The following is a 12,358-nucleotide window of genomic DNA, read 5'->3' as shown; positions in this document are numbered from 1 at the left end:
CAGCAGATAAGTGACGGCTTCTTACATGCAGACTGAGATGCGTTAGAGTTGAGAAAGTGAGTCACGGGCCCATTGACACCATAGAGAGCTTTTGTGTCATCACGCAGCCTGGGTAGAACAATCAGTGATTGGCACGCGCCGCTCGTTCTTCACTTGCCTGTAATCCAGAGTGGACTCTACCTCGTTTTTTTGCCTGGGTTTCTTCTGCTGGACCTGGCAACATGAGGCTCAAGGTGAACTGTCTTTATTTGTAACCCAGTCACTGATTAAGAATACTGGAAGCGTGTTGGTCCAGGGTTAAGGAAGCCTTTCGGGCGGTGTCTTTTTGCAAGGCCCTTGTTTCCGGTCAAAGAGCATTGAACTGTAGGTAAAACTAAGGCAGAAACTTTAGGCGTTCTCCACCTGTACCGGACTGGACCCTATCTGCATGGTTGCAGGTTAGATTCTCCCTTTTATCTTCAACCTGTCCTAGAAAATTAAACGGGAGAGGACGATTGGCCAGCCTGGGCAAGCCAAATACTTGTGCTTTCAGGCACCCGGTCCCCTTGGCTGAATGGTCTTTTTCCACCATACATGTCAAGATTCAAGCAGCTTGGACCGCTATGGAGGAGGAGCTTTGAGAGCCCGGATAGCTCAGTCGGTAGAGCATCAGACTTTTAATCTGAGGGTCCAGGGTTCAAGTCCCTGTTCGGGCGGTGCCTTTCACTTACCTATGAGGCCTTTGAGCTGCCAATAGGGCAGTCTTTATGCACATCTGCCGGGAATGCTCACTGGCTCAGAGAGATGAAATGCCCTAACTTCCCCCTTTCTAGGCTCCTGGAATCTGCCAGAAATAAAGGTGGCTGAAGGTGATTGCTTGACCAACTGTTTCCCAACAACCCTTGTCTATGGCAGCTTACCTGGGCTCCAGTTCAGGCATGTTATCTAGCGAACTTTCAACAAAGGCCCCAAATCCTTCCACCTTGGTCTTTTCTCAGCAGCATAGCTGTTCAAACACATACGCTCCCAGTGGCCTTTCAGGACTGCTGTGGGAGAAACGCATCTGACATCTAGGGCCCTGTCCCTTTAGATTCTCCTTAGTTCTTTCAAATGCTAACACTATTCAGTGGGTAAACAATGCCCACTTAGGCATCGTCCCTGTCTCATTAACATGCCAAGTCCCAGAATGCTCAGCGGCCCACTGGATGACACTTATGTGTCTCTCCTCAATGTCAATTTCTCCTCCAAGGAAGGGCAGATGTTGGCAGGCACTGATTTGGTTAGCTTTGCGCAGTGGCAGTATCATAGCCAATGAGGTTCAACTGAGGCGTGATTATTGCTAATTGAAAACTTTTCCCAATACCCCGCCACGATGACTTGAAATACAGTCAGCACTGGCAATTTTTGAGAGTCTCTGAGGAGACTGAGCAATGTGTTTTCAACAGCAGATAAGTGACGGCTTCTTACATGCAGACTGAGATGCGTTAGAGTTGAGAAAGTGAGTCACGGGCCCATTGACACCATAGAGAGCTTTTGTGTCATCACGCAGCCTGGGTAGAACAATCAGTGATTGGCACGCGCCGCTCGTTCTTCATTTGCCTGTAATCCAGAGTGGACTCTACCTCGTTTTTTTGCCTGGGTTTCTTCTGCTGGACCTGGCAACATGAGGCTCAAGGTGAACTGTCTTTATTTGTAACCCAGTCACTGATTAAGAATACTGGAAGCGTGTTGGTCCAGGGTTAAGGAAGCCTTTCGGGCGGTGTCTTTTTGCAAGGCCCTTGTTTCCGGTCAAAGAGCATTGAACTGTAGGTAAAACTAAGGCAGAAACTTTAGGCGTTCTCCACCTGTACCGGACTGGACCCTATCTGCATGGTTGCAGGTTAGATTCTCCCTTTTATCTTCAACCTGTCCTAGAAAATTAAACGGGAGAGGACGATTGGCCAGCCTGGGCAAGCCAAATACTTGTGCTTTCAGGCACCCGGTCCCCTTGGCTGAATGGTCTTTTTCCACCATACATGTCAAGATTCAAGCAGCTTGGACCGCTATGGAGGAGGAGCTTTGAGAGCCCGGATAGCTCAGTCGGTAGAGCATCAGACTTTTAATCTGAGGGTCCAGGGTTCAAGTCCCTGTTCGGGCGGTGCCTTTCACTTACCTATGAGGCCTTTGAGCTGCCAATAGGGCAGTCTTTATGCACATCTGCCGGGAATGCTCACTGGCTCAGAGAGATGAAATGTCCTAACTTCCCCCTTTCCTGGAATCTGCCAGAAATAAAGGTGGCTGAAGGTGATTGCTTGACCAACTGTTTCCCAACAACCCTTGTCTATGGCAGCTTACCTGGGCTCCAGTTCAGGCATGTTATCTAGCGAACTTTCAACAAAGGCCCCAAATCCTTCCACCTTGGTCTTTTCTCAGCAGCATAGCTGTTCAAACACATACGCTCCCAGTGGCCTTTCAGGACTGCTGTGGGAGAAACGCATCTGACATCTAGGGCCCTGTCCCTTTAGATTCTCCTTAGTTCTTTCAAATGCTAACACTATTCAGTGGGTAAACAATGCCCACTTAGGCATCGTCCCTGTCTCATTAACATGCCAAGTCCCAGAATGCTCAGCGGCCCACTGGATGACACTTATGTGTCTCTCCTCAATGTCAATTTCTCCTCCAAGGAAGGGCAGATGTTGGCAGGCACTGATTTGGTTAGCTTTGCGCAGTGGCAGTATCATAGCCAATGAGGTTCAACTGAGGCGTGATTATTGCTAATTGAAAACTTTTCCCAATACCCCGCCACGATGACTTGAAATACAGTCAGCACTGGCAATTTTTGAGAGTCTCTGAGGAGACTGAGCAATGTGTTTTCAACAGCAGATAAGTGACGGCTTCTTACATGCAGACTGAGATGCGTTAGAGTTGAGAAAGTGAGTCACGGGCCCATTGACACCATAGAGAGCTTTTGTGTCATCACGCAGCCTGGGTAGAACAATCAGTGATTGGCATGCGCCGCTCGTTCTTCACTTGCCTGTAATCCAGAGTGGACTCTACCTCGTTTTTTTGCCTGGGTTTCTTCTGCTGGACCTGGCAACATGAGGCTCAAGGTGAACTGTCTTTATTTGTAACCCAGTCACTGATTAAGAATACTGGAAGCGTGTTGGTCCAGGGTTAAGGAAGCCTTTCGGGCGGTGTCTTTTTGCAAGGCCCTTGTTTCCGGTCAAAGAGCATTGAACTGTAGGTAAAACTAAGGCAGAAACTTTAGGCGTTCTCCACCTGTACCGGACTGGACCCTATCTGCATGGTTGCAGGTTAGATTCTCCCTTTTATCTTCAACCTGTCCTAGAAAATTAAACGGGAGAGGACGATTGGCCAGCCTGGGCAAGCCAAATACTTGTGCTTTCAGGCACCCGGTCCCCTTGGCTGAATGGTCTTTTTACACCATACATGTCAAGATTCAAGCAGCTTGGACCGCTATGGAGGAGGAGCTTTGAGAGCCCGGATAGCTCAGTCGGTAGAGCATCAGACTTTTAATCTGAGGGTCCAGGGTTCAAGTCCCTGTTCGGGCGGTGCCTTTCACTTACCTATGAGGCCTTTGAGCTGCCAATAGGGCAGTCTTTATGCACATCTGCCGGGAATGCTCACTGGCTCAGAGAGATGAAATGCCCTAACTTCCCCCTTTCTAGGCTCCTGGAATCTGCCAGAAATAAAGGTGGCTGAAGGTGATTGCTTGACCAACTGTTTCCCAACAACCCTTGTCTATGGCAGCTTACCTGGGCTCCAGTTCAGGCATGTTATCTAGCGAACTTTCAACAAAGGCCCCAAATCCTTCCACCTTGGTCTTTTCTCAGCAGCATAGCTGTTCAAACACATACGCTCCCAGTGGCCTTTCAGGACTGCTGTGGGAGAAACGCATCTGACATCTAGGGCCCTGTCCCTTTAGATTCTCCTTAGTTCTTTCAAATGCTAACACTATTCAGTGGGTAAACAATGCCCACTTAGGCATCGTCCCTGTCTCATTAACATGCTAAGTCCCAGAATGCTCAGCGGCCCACTGGATGACACTTATGTGTCTCTCCTCAATGTCAATTTCTCCTCCAAGGAAGGGCAGATGTTGGCAGGCACTGATTTGGTTAGCTTTGCGCAGTGGCAGTATCATAGCCAATGAGGTTCAACTGAGGAGTGATTATTGCTAATTGCTTCTCGGCCTTTTGGCGAAGATCAAGTGTAGTATCTATTCTTATCAGTTTCCAGGAGGTGGCGCTTGCTTCCGTCCCTGATCTATGGCGAAATAGAGATGGGATTGCGGTTGCTATGCAAAACCTGCTGGAGTGAAGGTGACCTGGAGCGGTTTGTAGCCGAAAGGGAAGCCTTCTGATGGGGATGGAGAACCACGGGGTCTGAACCAGAGGGTCGGGACCCTGGCCTTCTGGCCTGGATTGGGGCGGATCTAGCTCCAGGCAGTTATTTGGGAGAGAACGCTTACTCCTGCCTTGCAAGGGGGGGAGGGAGTGGCAAGTACTTCCCGAATGTAATTAGGAGGAGTGATGGGAGCGACGGCAGAGCCTGATGGTAAAGGGCTCTTTCCGGCTTCCTGATCTCCATATCCTTCCTGTCTGTGGTGGGGTCTGCTGTGGTCTGGGCTGGGTGGTCAGGGCTTTTTCGAAAAGCCAGTGGTGAATGTGCTCCTGAAGTGGCAGTTCAGGGGTGCCGTATAGTCACGGTGTGAAAGCACTTGATTTTATGGCACCATGGTCACTTCACCACAACACACGTTTTTCGCACCTGCCTCTTGGGCCGGGCCTTTTGGCCAGGACCAGGGGAAATTTTTATGCCTGGCCGGAGGGCCGGCCATTGTATAGCACAATGGCCATTTCACTCTCCCATCTCACTATCTTCCCCACTCTTTCTTTTACCCCTGTTTGTCACCTTTTTGTCTTTTTTTTGGTTGTCTTTGTATACACGTTTTGTCACTGTGTGGCGAGTAGGGTGTGGGTCCTCGGGCCTACTCTGAAAGTCTTGGGAGGGGGTGGACATAGGCCTTTTGGCTTGGTTCGCCCTCTCCTTTGAGGGGTCTCTCTTCGGGAGAGCCCCACTGTACTTGGGTTGGTCTGCTTCGGCAGTCCTTCCAGTTGTGGGGGTCCGCCTGGTTTCGGCCGGATGGACCCTTTGTCTGAGTACCTCAGTCCCTGTCTGGAGCCTAACGCCCCGGGGGATCAGGGTAAGGTCCTTCCCTAGTGGAGGACTCTGTACACCCGTTGCACGTTTTTGTGTTTCACTCTCTATGTGTGGGCACTTTTTTTTGGCACCGGGTGGAAGTTTTTGAGGTGTGTTTTGCACGCCACTGGCTTTTCGATAGAGTGATTATTGCTAATTGAAAACTTTTCCCAATACCCCGCCACGATGACTTGAAATACAGTCAGCACTGGCAATTTTTGAGAGTCTCTGAGGAGACTGAGCAATGTGTTTTCAACAGCAGATAAGTGACGGCTTCTTACATGCAGACTGAGATGCGTTAGAGTTGAGAAAGTGAGTCACGGGCCCATTGACACCATAGAGAGCTTTTGTGTCATCACGCAGCCTGGGTAGAACAATCAGTGATTGGCACGCGCCGCTCGTTCTTCATTTGCCTGTAATCCAGAGTGGACTCTACCTCGTTTTTTTGCCTGGGTTTCTTCTGCTGGACCTGGCAACATGAGGCTCAAGGTGAACTGTCTTTATTTGTAACCCAGTCACTGATTAAGAATACTGGAAGCGTGTTGGTCCAGGGTTAAGGAAGCCTTTCGGGCGGTGTCTTTTTGCAAGGCCCTTGTTTCCGGTCAAAGAGCATTGAACTGTAGGTAAAACTAAGGCAGAAACTTTAGGCGTTCTCCACCTGTACCGGACTGGACCCTATCTGCATGGTTGCAGGTTAGATTCTCCCTTTTATCTTCAACCTGTCCTAGAAAATTAAACGGGAGAGGACGATTGGCCAGCCTGGGCAAGCCAAATACTTGTGCTTTCAGGCACCCGGTCCCCTTGGCTGAATGGTCTTTTTCCACCATACATGTCAAGATTCAAGCAGCTTGGACCGCTATGGAGGAGGAGCTTTGAGAGCCCGGATAGCTCAGTCGGTAGAGCATCAGACTTTTAATCTGAGGGTCCAGGGTTCAAGTCCCTGTTCGGGCGGTGCCTTTCACTTACCTATGAGGCCTTTGAGCTGCCAATAGGGCAGTCTTTATGCACATCTGCCGGGAATGCTCACTGGCTCAGAGAGATGAAATGTCCTAACTTCCCCCTTTCCTGGAATCTGCCAGAAATAAAGGTGGCTGAAGGTGATTGCTTGACCAACTGTTTCCCAACAACCCTTGTCTATGGCAGCTTACCTGGGCTCCAGTTCAGGCATGTTATCTAGCGAACTTTCAACAAAGGCCCCAAATCCTTCCACCTTGGTCTTTTCTCAGCAGCATAGCTGTTCAAACACATACGCTCCCAGTGGCCTTTCAGGACTGCTGTGGGAGAAACGCATCTGACATCTAGGGCCCTGTCCCTTTAGATTCTCCTTAGTTCTTTCAAATGCTAACACTATTCAGTGGGTAAACAATGCCCACTTAGGCATCGTCCCTGTCTCATTAACATGCCAAGTCCCAGAATGCTCAGCGGCCCACTGGATGACACTTATGTGTCTCTCCTCAATGTCAATTTCTCCTCCAAGGAAGGGCAGATGTTGGCAGGCACTGATTTGGTTAGCTTTGCGCAGTGGCAGTATCATAGCCAATGAGGTTCAACTGAGGCGTGATTATTGCTAATTGCTTCTCGGCCTTTTGGCGAAGATCAAGTGTAGTATCTATTCTTATCAGTTTCCAGGAGGTGGCGCTTGCTTCCGTCCCTGATCTATGGCGAAATAGAGATGGGATTGCGGTTGCTATGCAAAACCTGCTGGAGTGAAGGTGACCTGGAGCGGTTTGTAGCCGAAAAGGAAGCCTTCTGATGGGGATGGAGAACCACGGGGTCTGAACCAGAGGGTCGGGACCCTGGTCTTCTGGCCTGGATTGGGGCGGATCTAGCTCCAGACAGTTATTTGGGAGAGAACGCTTACTCCTGCCTTGCAGGTGGGGGAGGGAGTGGCAAGTACTTCCCGAATGTAATTAGGAGGAGTGATGGGAGCGACGGCAGAGCCTGATGGTAAAGGGCTCTTTCCGGCTTCCTGATCTCCATATCCTTCCTGTCTGTGGTGGGGTCTGCTGTGGTCTGGGCTGGGTGGTCAGGACTTTTTCGAAAAGCCAGTGGTGAATGTGCCCCTGAAGTGGCAGTTCAGGGGTGCCATATAGTCACGGTGTGAAAGCACTTGATTTTATGGCACCATGGTCACTTCACCACAACACACGTTTTTCGCACCTGCCTCTTGGGCCGGGCCTTTTGGCCAGGACCAGGGGAAATTTTTATGCCTGGCCGGAGGGCCGGCCATTGTATAGCACAATGGCCACTTTCACTCTCCCATCTCACTATCTTCCCCACTCTTTCTTTTACCCCTGTTTGTCACCTTTTTGTCTTTTTTTTGGTTGTCTTTGTATACACGTTTTGTCACTGTGTGGCGAGTAGGGTGTGGGTCCTCGGGCCTACTCTGAAAGTCTTGGGAGGGGGTGGACATAGGCCTTTTGGCTTGGTTCGCCCTCTCCTTTGAGGGGTCTCTCTTCGGGAGAGCCCCACTGTACTTGGGTTGGTCTGCTTCGGCAGTCCTTCCAGTTGTGGGGGTCCGCCTGGTTTCGGCCGGATGGACCCTTTGTCTGAGTACCTCAGTCCCTGTCTGGAGCCTAACGCCCCGGGGGATCAGGGTAAGGTCCTTCCCTAGTGGAGGACTCTGTACACCCGTTGCACGTTTTTGTGTTTCACTCTCTATGTGTGGGCACTTTTTTTTGGCACCGGGTGGAAGTTTTTGAGGTGTGTTTTGCACGCCACTGGCTTTTCGATAGAGAGTGATTATTGCTAATTGAAAACTTTTCCCAATACCCCGCCACGATGACTTGAAATACAGTCAGCACTGGCAATTTTTGAGAGTCTCTGAGGAGACTGAGCAATGTGTTTTCAACAGCAGATAAGTGACGGCTTCTTACATGCAGACTGAGATGCGTTAGAGTTGAGAAAGTGAGTCACGGGCCCATTGACACCATAGAGAGCTTTTGTGTCATCACGCAGCCTGGGTAGAACAATCAGTGATTGGCACGCGCCGCTCGTTCTTCACTTGCCTGTAATCCAGAGTGGACTCTACCTCGTTTTTTTGCCTGGGTTTCTTCTGCTGGACCTGGCAACATGAGGCTCAAGGTGAACTGTCTTTATTTGTAACCCAGTCACTGATTAAGAATACTGGAAGCGTGTTGGTCCAGGGTTAAGGAAGCCTTTCGGGCGGTGTCTTTTTGCAAGGCCCTTGTTTCCGGTCAAAGAGCATTGAACTGTAGGTAAAACTAAGGCAGAAACTTTAGGCGTTCTCCACCTGTACCGGACTGGACCCTATCTGCATGGTTGCAGGTTAGATTCTCCCTTTTATCTTCAACCTGTCCTAGAAAATTAAACGGGAGAGGACGATTGGCCAGCCTGGGCAAGCCAAATACTTGTGCTTTCAGGCACCCGGTCCCCTTGGCTGAATGGTCTTTTTCCACCATACATGTCAAGATTCAAGCAGCTTGGACCGCTATGGAGGAGGAGCTTTGAGAGCCCGGATAGCTCAGTCGGTAGAGCATCAGACTTTTAATCTGAGGGTCCAGGGTTCAAGTCCCTGTTCGGGCGGTGCCTTTCACTTACCTATGAGGCCTTTGAGCTGCCAATAGGGCAGTCTTTATGCACATCTGCCGGGAATGCTCACTGGCTCAGAGAGATGAAATGTCCTAACTTCCCCCTTTCCTGGAATCTGCCAGAAATAAAGGTGGCTGAAGGTGATTGCTTGACCAACTGTTTCCCAACAACCCTTGTCTATGGCAGCTTACCTGGGCTCCAGTTCAGGCATGTTATCTAGCGAACTTTCAACAAAGGCCCCAAATCCTTCCACCTTGGTCTTTTCTCAGCAGCATAGCTGTTCAAACACATACGCTCCCAGTGGCCTTTCAGGACTGCTGTGGGAGAAACGCATCTGACATCTAGGGCCCTGTCCCTTTAGATTCTCCTTAGTTCTTTCAAATGCTAACACTATTCAGTGGGTAAACAATGCCCACTTAGGCATCGTCCCTGTCTCATTAACATGCCAAGTCCCAGAATGCTCAGCGGCCCACTGGATGACACTTATGTGTCTCTCCTCAATGTCAATTTCTCCTCCAAGGAAGGGCAGATGTTGGCAGGCACTGATTTGGTTAGCTTTGCGCAGTGGCAGTATCATAGCCAATGAGGTTCAACTGAGGCGTGATTATTGCTAATTGAAAACTTTTCCCAATACCCCGCCACGATGACTTGAAATACAGTCAGCACTGGCAATTTTTGAGAGTCTCTGAGGAGACTGAGCAATGTGTTTTCAACAGCAGATAAGTGACGGCTTCTTACATGCAGACTGAGATGCGTTAGAGTTGAGAAAGTGAGTCACGGGCCCATTGACACCATAGAGAGCTTTTGTGTCATCACGCAGCCTGGGTAGAACAATCAGTGATTGGCATGCGCCGCTCGTTCTTCACTTGCCTGTAATCCAGAGTGGACTCTACCTCGTTTTTTTGCCTGGGTTTCTTCTGCTGGACCTGGCAACATGAGGCTCAAGGTGAACTGTCTTTATTTGTAACCCAGTCACTGATTAAGAATACTGGAAGCGTGTTGGTCCAGGGTTAAGGAAGCCTTTCGGGCGGTGTCTTTTTGCAAGGCCCTTGTTTCCGGTCAAAGAGCATTGAACTGTAGGTAAAACTAAGGCAGAAACTTTAGGCGTTCTCCACCTGTACCGGACTGGACCCTATCTGCATGGTTGCAGGTTAGATTCTCCCTTTTATCTTCAACCTGTCCTAGAAAATTAAACGGGAGAGGACGATTGGCCAGCCTGGGCAAGCCAAATACTTGTGCTTTCAGGCACCCGGTCCCCTTGGCTGAATGGTCTTTTTACACCATACATGTCAAGATTCAAGCAGCTTGGACCGCTATGGAGGAGGAGCTTTGAGAGCCCGGATAGCTCAGTCGGTAGAGCATCAGACTTTTAATCTGAGGGTCCAGGGTTCAAGTCCCTGTTCGGGCGGTGCCTTTCACTTACCTATGAGGCCTTTGAGCTGCCAATAGGGCAGTCTTTATGCACATCTGCCGGGAATGCTCACTGGCTCAGAGAGATGAAATGCCCTAACTTCCCCCTTTCTAGGCTCCTGGAATCTGCCAGAAATAAAGGTGGCTGAAGGTGATTGCTTGACCAACTGTTTCCCAACAACCCTTGTCTATGGCAGCTTACCTGGGCTCCAGTTCAGGCATGTTATCTAGCGAACTTTCAACAAAGGCCCCAAATCCTTCCACCTTGGTCTTTTCTCAGCAGCATAGCTGTTCAAACACATACGCTCCCAGTGGCCTTTCAGGACTGCTGTGGGAGAAACGCATCTGACATCTAGGGCCCTGTCCCTTTAGATTCTCCTTAGTTCTTTCAAATGCTAACACTATTCAGTGGGTAAACAATGCCCACTTAGGCATCGTCCCTGTCTCATTAACATGCTAAGTCCCAGAATGCTCAGCGGCCCACTGGATGACACTTATGTGTCTCTCCTCAATGTCAATTTCTCCTCCAAGGAAGGGCAGATGTTGGCAGGCACTGATTTGGTTAGCTTTGCGCAGTGGCAGTATCATAGCCAATGAGGTTCAACTGAGGAGTGATTATTGCTAATTGCTTCTCGGCCTTTTGGCGAAGATCAAGTGTAGTATCTATTCTTATCAGTTTCCAGGAGGTGGCGCTTGCTTCCGTCCCTGATCTATGGCGAAATAGAGATGGGATTGCGGTTGCTATGCAAAACCTGCTGGAGTGAAGGTGACCTGGAGCGGTTTGTAGCCGAAAGGGAAGCCTTCTGATGGGGATGGAGAACCACGGGGTCTGAACCAGAGGGTCGGGACCCTGGCCTTCTGGCCTGGATTGGGGCGGATCTAGCTCCAGGCAGTTATTTGGGAGAGAACGCTTACTCCTGCCTTGCAAGGGGGGGAGGGAGTGGCAAGTACTTCCCGAATGTAATTAGGAGGAGTGATGGGAGCGACGGCAGAGCCTGATGGTAAAGGGCTCTTTCCGGCTTCCTGATCTCCATATCCTTCCTGTCTGTGGTGGGGTCTGCTGTGGTCTGGGCTGGGTGGTCAGGGCTTTTTCGAAAAGCCAGTGGTGAATGTGCTCCTGAAGTGGCAGTTCAGGGGTGCCGTATAGTCACGGTGTGAAAGCACTTGATTTTATGGCACCATGGTCACTTCACCACAACACACGTTTTTCGCACCTGCCTCTTGGGCCGGGCCTTTTGGCCAGGACCAGGGGAAATTTTTATGCCTGGCCGGAGGGCCGGCCATTGTATAGCACAATGGCCATTTCACTCTCCCATCTCACTATCTTCCCCACTCTTTCTTTTACCCCTGTTTGTCACCTTTTTGTCTTTTTTTTGGTTGTCTTTGTATACACGTTTTGTCACTGTGTGGCGAGTAGGGTGTGGGTCCTCGGGCCTACTCTGAAAGTCTTGGGAGGGGGTGGACATAGGCCTTTTGGCTTGGTTCGCCCTCTCCTTTGAGGGGTCTCTCTTCGGGAGAGCCCCACTGTACTTGGGTTGGTCTGCTTCGGCAGTCCTTCCAGTTGTGGGGGTCCGCCTGGTTTCGGCCGGATGGACCCTTTGTCTGAGTACCTCAGTCCCTGTCTGGAGCCTAACGCCCCGGGGGATCAGGGTAAGGTCCTTCCCTAGTGGAGGACTCTGTACACCCGTTGCACGTTTTTGTGTTTCACTCTCTATGTGTGGGCACTTTTTTTTGGCACCGGGTGGAAGTTTTTGAGGTGTGTTTTGCACGCCACTGGCTTTTCGATAGAGTGATTATTGCTAATTGAAAACTTTTCCCAATACCCCGCCACGATGACTTGAAATACAGTCAGCACTGGCAATTTTTGAGAGTCTCTGAGGAGACTGAGCAATGTGTTTTCAACAGCAGATAAGTGACGGCTTCTTACATGCAGACTGAGATGCGTTAGAGTTGAGAAAGTGAGTCACGGGCCCATTGACACCATAGAGAGCTTTTGTGTCATCACGCAGCCTGGGTAGAACAATCAGTGATTGGCACGCGCCGCTCGTTCTTCACTTGCCTGTAATCCAGAGTGGACTCTACCTCGTTTTTTTGCCTGGGTTTCTTCTGCTGGACCTGGCAACATGAGGCTCAAGGTGAACTGTCTTTATTTGTAACCCAGTCACTGATTAAGAATACTGGAAGCGTGTTGGTCCAGGGTTAAGGAAGCCTTTCGGGC

General features: G+C 50.0%; 9 non-coding genes and 6 pseudogenes across 9 annotated transcripts; all 15 read left to right on the top strand.

The window, feature by feature from the left end:
* The first annotated feature begins 622 nt into the window (after positions 1-622).
* Positions 623-695, top strand: TRNAK-UUU (transfer RNA lysine (anticodon UUU)). Its single transcript has one exon. It is a non-coding gene; the product is annotated as a tRNA-Lys (tRNA).
* Positions 696-1,261: 566 nt separating this feature from the next.
* On the top strand, positions 1,262-1,402 carry LOC141135044 (U4 spliceosomal RNA). The gene has a single exon (XR_012243347.1). It is a non-coding gene; the product is annotated as a U4 spliceosomal RNA (small nuclear RNA).
* Positions 1,403-2,043: 641 nt separating this feature from the next.
* TRNAK-UUU (transfer RNA lysine (anticodon UUU)) lies at positions 2,044-2,116 on the top strand. Its single transcript has one exon. It is a non-coding gene; the product is annotated as a tRNA-Lys (tRNA).
* A 559-nt stretch (positions 2,117-2,675) lies between these two features.
* On the top strand, positions 2,676-2,816 carry LOC141135043 (U4 spliceosomal RNA). Its single transcript, XR_012243346.1, has one exon. It is a non-coding gene; the product is annotated as a U4 spliceosomal RNA (small nuclear RNA).
* Positions 2,817-3,457: 641 nt separating this feature from the next.
* TRNAK-UUU (transfer RNA lysine (anticodon UUU)) lies at positions 3,458-3,530 on the top strand. The gene has a single exon. It is a non-coding gene; the product is annotated as a tRNA-Lys (tRNA).
* Positions 3,531-4,096: 566 nt separating this feature from the next.
* On the top strand, positions 4,097-4,161 carry LOC141135703 (U4 spliceosomal RNA; annotated as a pseudogene).
* Positions 4,162-5,293: 1,132 nt separating this feature from the next.
* LOC141135563 (U4 spliceosomal RNA) lies at positions 5,294-5,415 on the top strand (annotated as a pseudogene).
* A 641-nt stretch (positions 5,416-6,056) lies between these two features.
* Positions 6,057-6,129, top strand: TRNAK-UUU (transfer RNA lysine (anticodon UUU)). The gene has a single exon. It is a non-coding gene; the product is annotated as a tRNA-Lys (tRNA).
* Positions 6,130-6,688: 559 nt separating this feature from the next.
* Positions 6,689-6,753, top strand: LOC141135328 (U4 spliceosomal RNA; annotated as a pseudogene).
* A 1,133-nt stretch (positions 6,754-7,886) lies between these two features.
* Positions 7,887-8,010, top strand: LOC141135682 (U4 spliceosomal RNA; annotated as a pseudogene).
* A 641-nt stretch (positions 8,011-8,651) lies between these two features.
* On the top strand, positions 8,652-8,724 carry TRNAK-UUU (transfer RNA lysine (anticodon UUU)). The gene has a single exon. It is a non-coding gene; the product is annotated as a tRNA-Lys (tRNA).
* Positions 8,725-9,283: 559 nt separating this feature from the next.
* Positions 9,284-9,424, top strand: LOC141135042 (U4 spliceosomal RNA). Its single transcript, XR_012243345.1, has one exon. It is a non-coding gene; the product is annotated as a U4 spliceosomal RNA (small nuclear RNA).
* A 641-nt stretch (positions 9,425-10,065) lies between these two features.
* TRNAK-UUU (transfer RNA lysine (anticodon UUU)) lies at positions 10,066-10,138 on the top strand. Its single transcript has one exon. It is a non-coding gene; the product is annotated as a tRNA-Lys (tRNA).
* Positions 10,139-10,704: 566 nt separating this feature from the next.
* On the top strand, positions 10,705-10,769 carry LOC141135702 (U4 spliceosomal RNA; annotated as a pseudogene).
* A 1,132-nt stretch (positions 10,770-11,901) lies between these two features.
* LOC141135562 (U4 spliceosomal RNA) lies at positions 11,902-12,023 on the top strand (annotated as a pseudogene).
* Positions 12,024-12,358: the final 335 nt, after the last annotated feature.

Source organism: Aquarana catesbeiana, linkage group LG03, assembly GCF_042186555.1.
Source record: "Aquarana catesbeiana isolate 2022-GZ linkage group LG03, ASM4218655v1, whole genome shotgun sequence".
In the NCBI taxonomy this organism is placed as follows: domain Eukaryota; kingdom Metazoa; phylum Chordata; class Amphibia; order Anura; family Ranidae; genus Aquarana; species Aquarana catesbeiana.
The sequence above is the reverse complement of the archived record's forward strand: the minus strand, read 5'-3'. Positions and strand labels throughout refer to the sequence as shown.